This window comes from Ailuropoda melanoleuca, chromosome 2 (genome assembly GCF_002007445.2).
Source record: "Ailuropoda melanoleuca isolate Jingjing chromosome 2, ASM200744v2, whole genome shotgun sequence".
NCBI lineage: Eukaryota > Metazoa > Chordata > Mammalia > Carnivora > Ursidae > Ailuropoda > Ailuropoda melanoleuca.
Genome location: NC_048219.1, coordinates 132285636 through 132297731, shown reverse-complemented (window position 1 = coordinate 132297731; position 12096 = coordinate 132285636). Strand labels below are relative to the sequence as shown.

The 12096-nt window shown below is 37.3% G+C and overlaps 1 protein-coding gene across 7 annotated transcripts in view; it reads left to right on the top strand.

Moving 5' to 3' along the window:
• KCNH7 (potassium voltage-gated channel subfamily H member 7) overlaps window positions 1–12096 on the top strand; it is a 459439-nt gene that overhangs the window by 95559 nt on the left and 351784 nt on the right. The gene's annotated exons all lie outside the window — the stretch shown is intronic.

The window sequence follows — 12096 nt, the reverse complement described above, 5'->3', positions numbered from 1 at the left end:
TAGAAATCATACTTACTATTATTTATTTGAAGAGAATTTTTATTAAAATTGCCTGATAATACTCCTTATTTTCAAACAAAGGGAAAGTTTAAATTAGGGCACTTAATACACATCACTTCCTAAATATCCCATGTAATATTCTTGGTCAATAATTGACTCTAAATATTGGGGTCTTTAGTTTAAAAAAAAAGCTTTTAGGCATTGACACATATTTCGTCAAGTTGCAGCTATAAAAGGTAGGTTGAATACAGTGGTTGAGTAGAGGTAAGTGAGCCTCCTTAAGGTAAATGAGCTTAAAATAGAATTGGGATTGAACTGACAAATGACTGTGTCAAGTTGCTTGTTTTATGATTGTTGACTGTTGACAAGACCCCTATGAATCATCTCTGTCTATAAAAGCCTTAGAAACTCTGCTAGTTAAGTTCACATAAAGTCAAGTAGTCATACAAGGATACTTTCAAATTTCAACACTTTAATGTATCCCAGGAACAAAGCATCTTTGGGTATTTTGGCTATTTGAACATTAAAAAGTAAATACATAAAAGTCAACGAGCAGTAAAGTGTTTGGTAACTTGTGGAACCAGTCAAGGTTAAGCGGGGTCTGAATATCAGCAGGCCTGCCACACCAGTCTTGTTTTCAGAATAATCACAGGTTATTGTGGTAATTAAAAATTCTGTAAATTAGGATGAAACTATATGTGTAGAATTGAAATTGTCAGGATAAAGCTAGTGAGAATGCTGTGATTATAACCAGGAGGAATTGGGAATACCTGCCTGGTAGGAAAGCTTGTTTGCCTGGGGAGAACTTAATTACAGTGAATACAAGGAAAAATACCAGAATCACTTGAGGGAAAAAAAGACTGGTGCTTAATTTTAAAAGGTTGTATTGGCAGCAGTTATATATCTTAGAGGAACTAACAAAAATGAGCATTTGTTTCATACAATAAAAATAATGTCACATTTTCCTTGGCAATTTAAATTTTGGGAGTACTTATAATGCACTTACTAAGGTAGACCTTTACGGGTTTTAAAATCCTCTGTGATTTGAGATATGAATAGTCAGATGTATTTGTAAGTCTATAACCTGACAAATGGATACATTTGTAGGGATGATTTCTTTTCTATTTCTTTATTAATTGCCCTACCTCCCCAATGACTTCTAGATCATCAACATTTGGGGGATATGGTGAGTCCAAGGACTATGTGGAATTTGAAATAGAAAAAGACTTCTCGTGTCTGTAAAATATCTTGAAATAAATCACTTTCACCAGAACTTAGATGAATGTGATGGTTTTTATATAATTTGTGGTAGAGGATCATCCTTCTTACACACTAGTACAGTATGTGAAGAAATGTTATGAACTATATTATTTCCCTTTAGATGTACTTTGTGATAATATATCTTAATTCTTGTTCTGTAATTATGGTTTGTATGAAGGACCCAGGCACTGGCATTCTAAAGTGGCACAATGTAAAGTCTAAGAACATCAGTCTCTCTTATTTTTATTTTTGTTGTCATTGCTGTCAGTTTGCTCCAAACTACTGAAATTTTGGCCTCTAGCAGTGTCCATTGGTATAGAGTATCAGTGCATTAAAACATTTTGCATACTTTAAATTTTTAACATGTATGATGAGTCTGGTATTCCAGTCATCGAGTCAGAATTCTGATTCCAGTTCTTAACCAAGTTTTACCTATGTTAGTAAGTTAGTGTTCTGTCATTTCTGTTATTCTTTTGCTAACATTTTGTATAATGTGATATTTTTGATTTTGAAAATAGTTTCCAGTTTGTCTTCCTTTTTAAATCTTTTATATACTCATCTTTTTTCTTCTTCTTTCTTCCCTCCTTTTTCCTTCTCATAATGTTATGAGTTTGAAATTGCTGTCTGCAGAGCTTCTTTTAAATTATTGATTTATTAATTTTTAAAATAAGTACACAAGACATAAAATTCAAAATGTGAAAACCAGTATACAAAAAGGCTCTCTTCCTTGGCCCCTAGCCATCCAGTTGCACTTGCCAGAAGTTAGCACCTGTAAACAGTTACAGAGAGAGATTCTATCGTGTATAGAGACGTAGTAACTAGCAGAGAGACATAAGTCGTGTTGACAGGAATAATCAATGAAATAGGAAGAAGTAACACCTAGTGAGAGAATCACAGAAGGAAAATTTGGACCCCAAATATGGCGGACAACTAGAGTTTCTGCTGGGCCGTAAGAGCCTGTGGCAGATTACAAAGAAGAATAACATTCCAGTTCACCTAAAACTTGAATGTACTACATCTGAGACATTCCTTACTCTGTATATTGTAATCTGACAATATGTTTCACTATCTGAGGTAATTGGGTATTCTTATTACAAGAGCAATTAACATATGTCACGGACAAAAAATGTGTCTTTGCTAAATTTCAAGTCTTCCACCCACCACAGGGAGGTCTCTCAATCTTTGTTATTCTCTTCTTTGGTAACAAGTTAATACCAGAGTGCAGTGTGATGAAAGGAATGGAGCCTAACAGGAAAACATCTGTATTGTTAAAATCATTGACTTAGTGGAATTGGAGATAATATATATACAATGTTATTCTGTTCTCTCTGAAGAAATGTTTTAAAATCTTTAGTTCTCAAGAGGAATAAGGACAAAAGAAAACGGGAAAAAAATAGAAAATTTCATTCTTACCAAGGAATGAAATATGAAAAGCATGGTGTGTAAAATAGTGGCTAGACAATAAAAATGGATTAAATATGCAAAATATATTGATATGATTAATATATTATATTAGAAAAATATTTTACTGTTTTATAGTCAATAAAGAACAAGAGGATAAAAACTAATCTATGAAAATTATAGAAATGAAGTGAGAGGAAGCCCATTTTGCGACCATTTCATTAACAAATAGAAGGTCAAAGTTAAAACATAGATTAAACCAATTCCTTCTGTCACTCTTATCATACATATTACTCTGGACTATCTTCAAGTCACCTTGATCTTGATTATTTATACCACTCGTAGTTCTGTGTTCTTTTATTCTTTGAAACTCTGTCTTTTCCACAAAATATCAGGAGATATGGCACTTCAGGCTTAGAACTCCTGGCATAATTTGGACTTGACGTCACCTGATGATCTTAAAGACCATATTTAGACTTCTCCTTGCAATCATTTTGAACATTGGTTGCCATATCACGAGTGAGAAAATAAGTATATTTTCAGAACAAAACATGAAGATAAATCCAACCATTTTCTGTATCCACAAATCTATTCAAAAGCAACACTATTACTTCAAAGGAAATAATCTTAACTTCAAGAAAACAGCCTTTTTCACCTTTAAACTGAGTTTTACTATCTTATACATATTTCACATTCCTTCATGAAAATGGGAGTATATGTTTTAGAGGGAGCTATTGTATGAACATTCCATGATGTTTTATAAGCTGAAATGTAAACACTATTATTTTTATATTATGAACTGCTAGTTATCCATATTCCTTTAGAGGAGCACAACAGAGATTATGAAAGTTGAGATTTTCATACTTAAAACTTGAAATTTAAGAGCTGAAATCAGTTCAGACCACTGAGTCACAATTATATGGAATTACAATTATTTATGAACATGTTGGTAAAACAGTGGTGATAGATGGATAAAATACATAATATCAATATCTAAGATATAACAGACCATGTTATATAATATATAATTACAACATATAATAATATAAAATATAAATATAACAACCTTATTTTATATATAGCAACACAAAAATATGTACAACTTTATTACAAAAATGTGTTTGCTTTTTAAAAATTTAACATAAAAATGGCAAATGCTAATATGTATAGGGCCAGCATAACAGTATGGCATTGTGTAATGCCAACTACCTCTCCCCTGAAACACTGACTGAATTTTATCTTGATAAGATGTAGTTAACTTGTGTCTGGATATGCATAATTGATCAGTCAATCATCAAATATTTCTGAAGTCTGTATCATGTGCAAAGTTTTAAACTAAGATTCAGAGAGAATTCCAAAGAAATAATGACAGAAAATTTCATGCCCTTGAGATTGTTACAATCTACTGTGTATAGCAAACTGACAATTCCGGAAAGCCCGAAAAAGTGCTTTAAAGATACACACTGGCCATAAGAACAATTGCATTTCTGATAACTTGGCAGCATTGGAAAGCTAAGAGAAAGAGAAAAAGAAATTGTAAATGAGAGTCCAGAGTACAGTGGCGGAGGCAGAAACAGCAGCAATTTTGAGGGGCTGTACTAGATGTCATGATGTAGAAGTGGAGGATCACTACTAAAGACCTGGCCAGGGATGAAAACGGCTGGAACCCTGGGATCTGCCATATGCTTGACAGGCTGGTGATGCCAGTTTAAAGATTTAAATATGACCCCTAGTTAGGCATCACTGAGCAAGTCATTGAGCAAGGGTGTGACTGTAATAACATTTCCCGTATCCTGTGCCTTTCTTTTTAATTGGATGTACTCTTGAATTTCACCTGCAGACCCAGATTCACTTCCCTGTCAGCTAGGAAGAAGGTCAGCATCTCCATTCTTTCCATCTGGTCTTGGTTGAAGTCTAGCTATGTTACCAACCTTGTCAAGAGCCTGATATGCTTGAGAGGAACACTGGGACTTTTTGGTCTTTCAATCACAATGCTTCTTAAATCCTATTTGTCTGCCTTGTTAGCTGCCTAAGGTTTCAGGTTTACCTAAGGCTGGGACATAGCTTCAAATCCATTTTCTAGTAAGTCTTTGCCTTTTCTGAGTACTTGGCTCCAACTTTCTCCTTTTTCTCTCCTTCAACTCACATACATCTGCTGTCCAGCTCCTAGCTGGGGTCCTGACACAAAGGGATAGATCTCTGTAAGCAATGATGACTTCACATTACCATTTGTCATTGAATTATCCCTGCTTTTGTATACCATCCATTGAATGTAATCACCCACCATTCACCGCAGGTACTGACATGCTAAAACTTGTTGAGCCACTCCTGACATAGTGGCCCCTTGGGATACTGGCCATCAACTGCTTGGCTCCCCTTGTCTAAATTAGTTTTTGCTGTCAAGTTAATCACCCCCATGTGTGGTGCTTTAATGAATACATACTTCTGGGATCCAACTCAATCCCAGCTTTCCTCACCCATGAACACACCATTCCTCATAGCTGTGTCTATTCTCATTATGTCTTAGTGATCATATATTTAGATGTGGCTACTGACTTTAGATTACTTGTAGCAGAATGAGGCAGGAAGGAATAGGCTGGGATCTGGCATTCCGAACACTCCTTGAAGCCAAACCAAGGTACATGGAAAAATATTGAGGAGGTAGTCCCAATGACCAGGCCTGACATAGGACCATGGCCAGGTCTGAAGTGTCCTCAGTGCCATTCCCAGTCTCCAGTGGGAGACTTAGAAAAATTTTAGGGTTGCTCACCTGATGATGGGGCCTCATGCAGGGGCTGGGGCACAATGTCTCAGTCTCTTGAAGTGGTCCAGATTGATCTCTACCGGTACAGTGGCGTAAGCAGTGAGGAGAAATTTATCAGCTAGAAAAAAATATGGTGTCCCAGGTAGTAAGGCAAACATAGAGAACATCCAGGTGCATATCGCTGGCAATCAAAAATTTTAGGATGATGTTAAATTTTGTCCGAGTGTGGTGATGAGGTGTCTAAAGATCTATGGTGACAACACTCAGAAATGATGGTAGACAGTAGGCATGGGGATGAATCAGCTGGGAAGTGGACCTTAGCCATTTAGCAGGAATTTGAAGCATGGTTCATAGCTTTTTAGACAGGAATCCAAGGTGAGTGTAGTTGAAAAGGAAAGAGAGCCAAGAGCATGGCAGGTATACAGAGAGCTTTGAGAAGAAGAACTGAAAACAGGCATCAAAATGGAAGTGTGTTTGTAAGAGCTGGAGCCATAGGGGCAAGGGGTTTCTAAGGCTCCCAAAGAAGCCAGGCATCTGTATTTCTGAAGGGCTTGAATGCCAGCAGGCATGAGGAGCTTGGGGAAAGTTGCGGTAGTGTGCAGGTGTGGGTCAGTATCCAGAAGCGGAAGCAGAGCTATATTTCTCAAAGTGGCATCTCGTGGGGAGGAATTATGGACTAGGAATTAGGCTGGGCCTGACGTAGACCCAGTGAGAGTGGTGTTCTGCCTTTACCAAATTTATGTTGTGATGGAGTTCAGCATCATCAGGATGAAGGCAGTTAGACAACTTGGTTGTCTAGGTCTCAACAAGAAGGGAATGACAATTAAGAGGCATTAAATGCTACTTTATCTTTATTATTTTATCCTACCAGGAGCCCACATAAGGATGTTACCCTCATTTTCTGGCTTAGTCTCAGTAAGGGTAAAAAAAAACTGCTTAACAGGCAGACAAATATCAGAAAACAGGGCACACAGGGCTCTGAGCTTTGTTTTTGAATATTTGTGCAATGTGCTCTGTTGGCGTCGACTCAGTTCCAGTGTTTCCTTTAGGATTCTTGTTCACGGGGAAGAACTGGGTCAGATTAGGCAGCATTCAGCAGGAAGCTACAGAGTTCAGAGACCTCCTGACTCAGAAAGCCTTCATCAGCAAGTTTTACAGACCCCTGATTAAATGAAACTAGCAAGGCGAACACATCCTTTGAAAAATGTCAAATTAGGGCACTGATCATTTTAACATATAAGGGCTATGCTTCTCTGTGTGGAAGAATACTTAGCAGGCAGGCCGCTTGGTCATCAACAGGTTAGGGTCATCACTCAACCTCTCTCCACTAGTGGTTATACACAGAAGGAGTAAGGTCTTTGCAAATGAGGACTAGCAGCAAACATATGTGCATATATGTAGAGAGACACACACATACGCACAGACCCCATACCACCAGAACTGACCAATGGCCTGACTACTAACAGTCAAGGTTAAATTTTTTAAAAGGAACTTATCATAGAAAACTTTATCTCATTGTAGCAAGAACAAAATAATGTTGTTCTCTTTTTACAACTATTTTCAAAAGTGAAGCAATCTCATACAGTGTTCGACCCTCTTGAACTTAGAGCAGGAGAACGCAGTTAATGGTAAAGGGAGCAAAATATATCAGATTCAGTTACTAAAGTTCCAGAGTGTGTGTGTGATTAATTTTGAGGATTATTATTGTCTTTGATGTTATAGTTTCTATCAGTCATTAATATTATTTTCTCTTTTAATACACCATGTGATTATTTTCAAATGTAACTTTTTTTAGTCTTCATGCATGTTTTTCCCAGGAGGGGTCTTATATAATTTAATACATGTAGCCCACATGTTTATATTTTCTTTCTCACCTGAAAGATGGCAGAACCTTGACACCTTCCTTAAATATTTCTGAGAATCCTTGGAATGCTCACATTTTCACAGTGTCCTTGGGGCTGTGTTTCATTTCCTCCTTCCTGCTCAGTGATCTCGCCTTGCCTTGTGCTAGTCACAAGGCTGCACTCCCACTGTTCTGATCCATGAGCGTAAACAGGGTCCTTTCCAAATCTATTATCAGCTGCTCCTCTTGGGGTTCATAAGCCCTCAACTACTGCTCTGGGTCCTCACATCACTTAATCAGAGGACCCATGTCCTAGAGACTAAGCAACTAATCTCTAACCTAACAAAACTTAGGACTGATTACCCTTCCCTTCCCAGATGCCTTTGATGGACTCACAGAAGCCATAGGGTCCGGTCTGAAGTATTTGCCCTTGGCTCACCTCACCAAACACTACACGCTCACAAGTAATGTGGGGATAGTTGTTGTTCAGTTTTTGGTGGTCGCAAATAAAAATCACATTCTCCAAAGGACTACATTTTGCTTGCTAGAAAATGCGAAGGCAGTTTTCTTTCAAAGACTTCAGTTTCATCTCTCTGGGCACTCCCAAAATCTATAGCAGTGTAGAAATGTGCTTCATCCTTCACTGGGAAGTTGTACTCCATGTCATGTTACTGTTGGGTGGAGGATCACATTCTAAGGCCACAGCTTGTTTTCTGGGAGACTTTCCTGCTAAGCTACAGAGTTTGCCACACCTTCTTTCCAGAAGTATAGTACTGTTTTTTGTTTTTTGGGTTATTTAGATGTCTGGATCTGTGAGGTAATTGGATTTTGAAAAAGCTTTACTTCCCTAGCAAAGCTGTTTTAGTTGCTGAAATCATGAAAGCATGAGTCTTTTTACAAATGTGTTTAGTTGCCAGTCACTATGAGGAAATACAATGTAGATAATTAAGACATGAGGAAGTAATAGAACTCCTATAAAGTTTTCTAGCAATGGCCCTTATCCTGTGCTCTTTTTTTAAGGAAGGTCCAATCCAATGCCCCTTGCTGTCATTCTTTAAATTCTGAGGGTACTTCTTGATGCTCCCTACCTTTCTTTGATTAATGACCACTGTCCAACACACCCATTTCTTCTTCTTTGTGTCTTTGGTTACCTTAGAAATGACAGCAAATTATGGTTTTTTTGTTTTTGTTCGTTTGTTTGTTTTTTGGAGAACAGCACATCATTTGTGATGGGAAAGCTGTTTAAATATCCCTTAGCGACAAATGGATCACTCACCTTCTGAGTAACTTAACAATAGGCAGCTCCCTTTTCAATCTATAGCTTCACCATTGGTTTATAAGGACAAGTCACCTTGACTCATTTATTTTACAGAACTCTATTCTTTTAAAGCTTCTATTTTGATGTAAATCATGTCTGATAGGGACCACAAAGACACAGGCATCAAAAATCATAAATTCCCACATTTGAGGTGATTATGCAAAATGGGTAAAAAGTTTAGATTTCTTAAACTGATATATGCAAAAACTAACTTGATTTTTCTTTGACTGAAATTAATTTTGATGATGGGCTTCCATTCTACACAGCAACTCATTGTATTCAGGGTATTCTTGGTTCAATCAGGATTTCTACTCAGTGTGGGATTCCTTCCCTTCTCTTGGAGCTATGTCAGTGGATTGAGTAGGGGAAAGCTGGTCCTGAGTCCTCATCTCCTGCCTAAGCTGGCATCCATTAACAGATAGTGTTGGTATGGTTTTTGTTTTTATCACCACCAAACCCAGCAGACATCTACTCAAACACCCATTCTTTCTGTGGTCAAGTCATTGGCCCACACAAGTCACTCAGCATCCCCCTTATCCTGACCAGGAGGCTCTTTGGATCTACCGGCTTTCTGTCACTAACACCATGCCTTTCTCAAGGAAGTTTCTGTAGGCAATGAAATGATTGGTGGGGTGCTCTATCAGGTCTTGCTTGGCTAGACATAACTCAGTCATTTCTTGCTGCTTTGCACCATGTGAGATTGACTGTAAAACTTGCCATGTCCCAGAAATAGAGGTGCAGGTTCTGTTAACTTTAAGATCCCCAAAATGAATTTGTTGGCTTTTAGATCCCCAAATACCAGGTTTGGAGACAAGGCAGTAAATATAAGGAATAAGGTTTAAAGTTCCTTTTCCAAGACTTACATCAGCATTTAAATCTGTTTCTTCCGCTGGGACTCTTCTTCAATACCACTCTCCCCTGTCCCTATTTTTATTTGTTGATTTAAGAAGGATTAGTATGAATAATTGATTTCAATCAATAATAGGTTTTTCTTTTACTGTAGCTTATAACTTATGGTATAAGGTTTATGCCTTGAGTTCTACTGAGCTCAAAATCAAGCCATGATTTTGAAAATTGCTCTTATGCTATCTATGCCATGATTTTTAAGTCCATTTAGGAACTCAAAACATTCCATTTCTGTTTAAGCAATTTGTCCTGAGGCAAGAAGTGTCTGATGTCTGGTTTTCACAGAGAGGGGGGCTTTTCATGTGATAAAGGATCACAGAGGAGAAAACATTTTCTTTTCATGTTTCAAAATAAATCCACCACACATAGGTAGGACAATTGCATTAATAACAAAAAGTGAAGATTTATACCATGTTGCCTTAATGGTTTCAGATAAAGACATTGTACAAAATCAGCATCTATGGTCATTATTTCTCATAGGAAAAGACATTTATCATAAAAACATATAAAGGTCATAATCTAAAAATAAAGAACAATCCTTCCTTTATGGATGATATGGAGTATTATGAAAACAAAAGCACCATATTTTCCTATTTATCTCATTTATCCATACTCTGGTAGGGGACATGGGGGGTTAACGTGATAAAACTTCATCATGGATTCGTGAAGGACTCATTTTCTCTACTCAAAAGTCAGATAAAATTTGAATGCTGCCATATTTCTGAGTAGAGCTTTTTGAATAAGACTTCCTAGAAACTACACTTTGAAGAATGGAGTAGTCTTAGAAAAAAAGACATAAGTTTAGGACTAAAAAATATGCATAATCAAATACAGACAATCTAAATTTCTGAGCTGCAACGTACTTGTTTAAGAACTGGGAAGAACAGTAACTATACATTTAAGAAATGTTGATCATTTAAAATGGGAAAAAGTATGGAAAACACCTAGCCATGGTGGGGCTTCAGTTAATATTAATTTATATTCATTTCATTCTAAACTGTAAAACTAAGAAGGAAACATTTATGCCATTTTATACAAAACCAGATACTTCTATCATGCTCCATATATTCCCCTTTCTCAAAAAATTTAGATTTGGATCATTGGATCAAATGACTCTTCTTTTTTAGGCAGGCAAAAGGTTGCTGCTGATGTTCAACAGAATAAAATGGCTGGCGGAGCTAGGAAGATGTATGGGTTAGTTTAGGCTAAGACCTGCCATGATAGAAAATGACACCAAAATCTCAGAGGCTCATGAAAACAGTCACTTATTTTTGTTCATACTATGTGTACGTAATGAGCCGGCTTTAGCTCTGCTCCTTACCATCTTCAGTCTGAGATTAGACTAGAGCAGCAGCACTCATCTGGGGAAATCCTGATCTCTTGGCTGAAGGAAAATTGCAGAAGGCAGAGCCACATGAGGTCTCTTAGAACTTCTGCTTGGAACTGGCATATGTCCCAATTCACAGGCCCAAGTAAGTTATGTGGCCAAGTCTAATGTTAATGGGTTGAGGAAAAAATATTCCAGTAATAGGGAGAAATAGCGAGTATTTTGAACAATAATACAATCTAACAAAGTGGGTAAAAGTAAAAGAGTATAAAGAAAACAAGACATAGGGGCGCCTGGGTGGCGCAGTCGTTAAGCGTCTGCCTTCGGCTCAGGGCGTGATCCCGGTGTTCCGGGATCGAGTCCCACATCAGGCTCCTCGGCTGGGAGCCTGCTTCTTCCTCTCCCCCTCCCTTGCTGTGTTTCCTCTCTCGCTGGCTGTCTCTCTGTCACATAAATAAATAAAATCTTTAAAAAAAAAAAAAAAAGAAAACAAGACATGAACAACAGAGAATAGCAGGTACTGTCAGCAGCTAACTACTCAGCTCCAGTTTATTTGCTGTTATGGACTGTGTACCCAGAGTTGCTAAATCTATATTTTCAAAAGAAAATGAGGATTAGTGACTGTGTCCAGTCATAGTTCATAGCTGGCTCTGAGCCAGTCCAGCTCCTGGACAGATCCCTGCTCTCTAGAGCTCTCCTACCAAGTATGATACAAGATTATACCAGGGCTGGAACAAATGGACACCCACTATTACTATACATGCCAGATTTTCAAGAAAAGCTGGGAATCTGGAATTTTATGTAAAATATTGTTATTTCCTAAAATCATCAATGAATTCAAGTATTTTAATATCACAGTGCCAAGCTAACGAAACATGGTTTGAGCAAAATTTGACTCACTGACCAGTTTCTGAATAACGATAGTGGTGTGGCTAGAGATCCCTCCACTTTCCTGAATTGGCAGTTTCTAACGGAGTAATCAAGCAAGTTGTCTGATTGCTACATAGTAAATAAATAGATCATTTTCTTTTTCCATTGTTGGGGAACGGCCAGCTTCTTGGGACTTCATTTTTGTGTGACTAATATGTCTAGAATATTTAGATGGAAAGTGAAGGATTTGTTCTATCACATGAAACATTTACAGTGATAGAATTAGATATTCTATAATAAAAGTGAATAACGACCAAATGGTATTTTAAGTCCTTTCTAAATTTGCATTTGTAAATGTTCATAAAGCTACAATGCAATGGAAATCTTTAAAGTTTTGAAATTAAAAA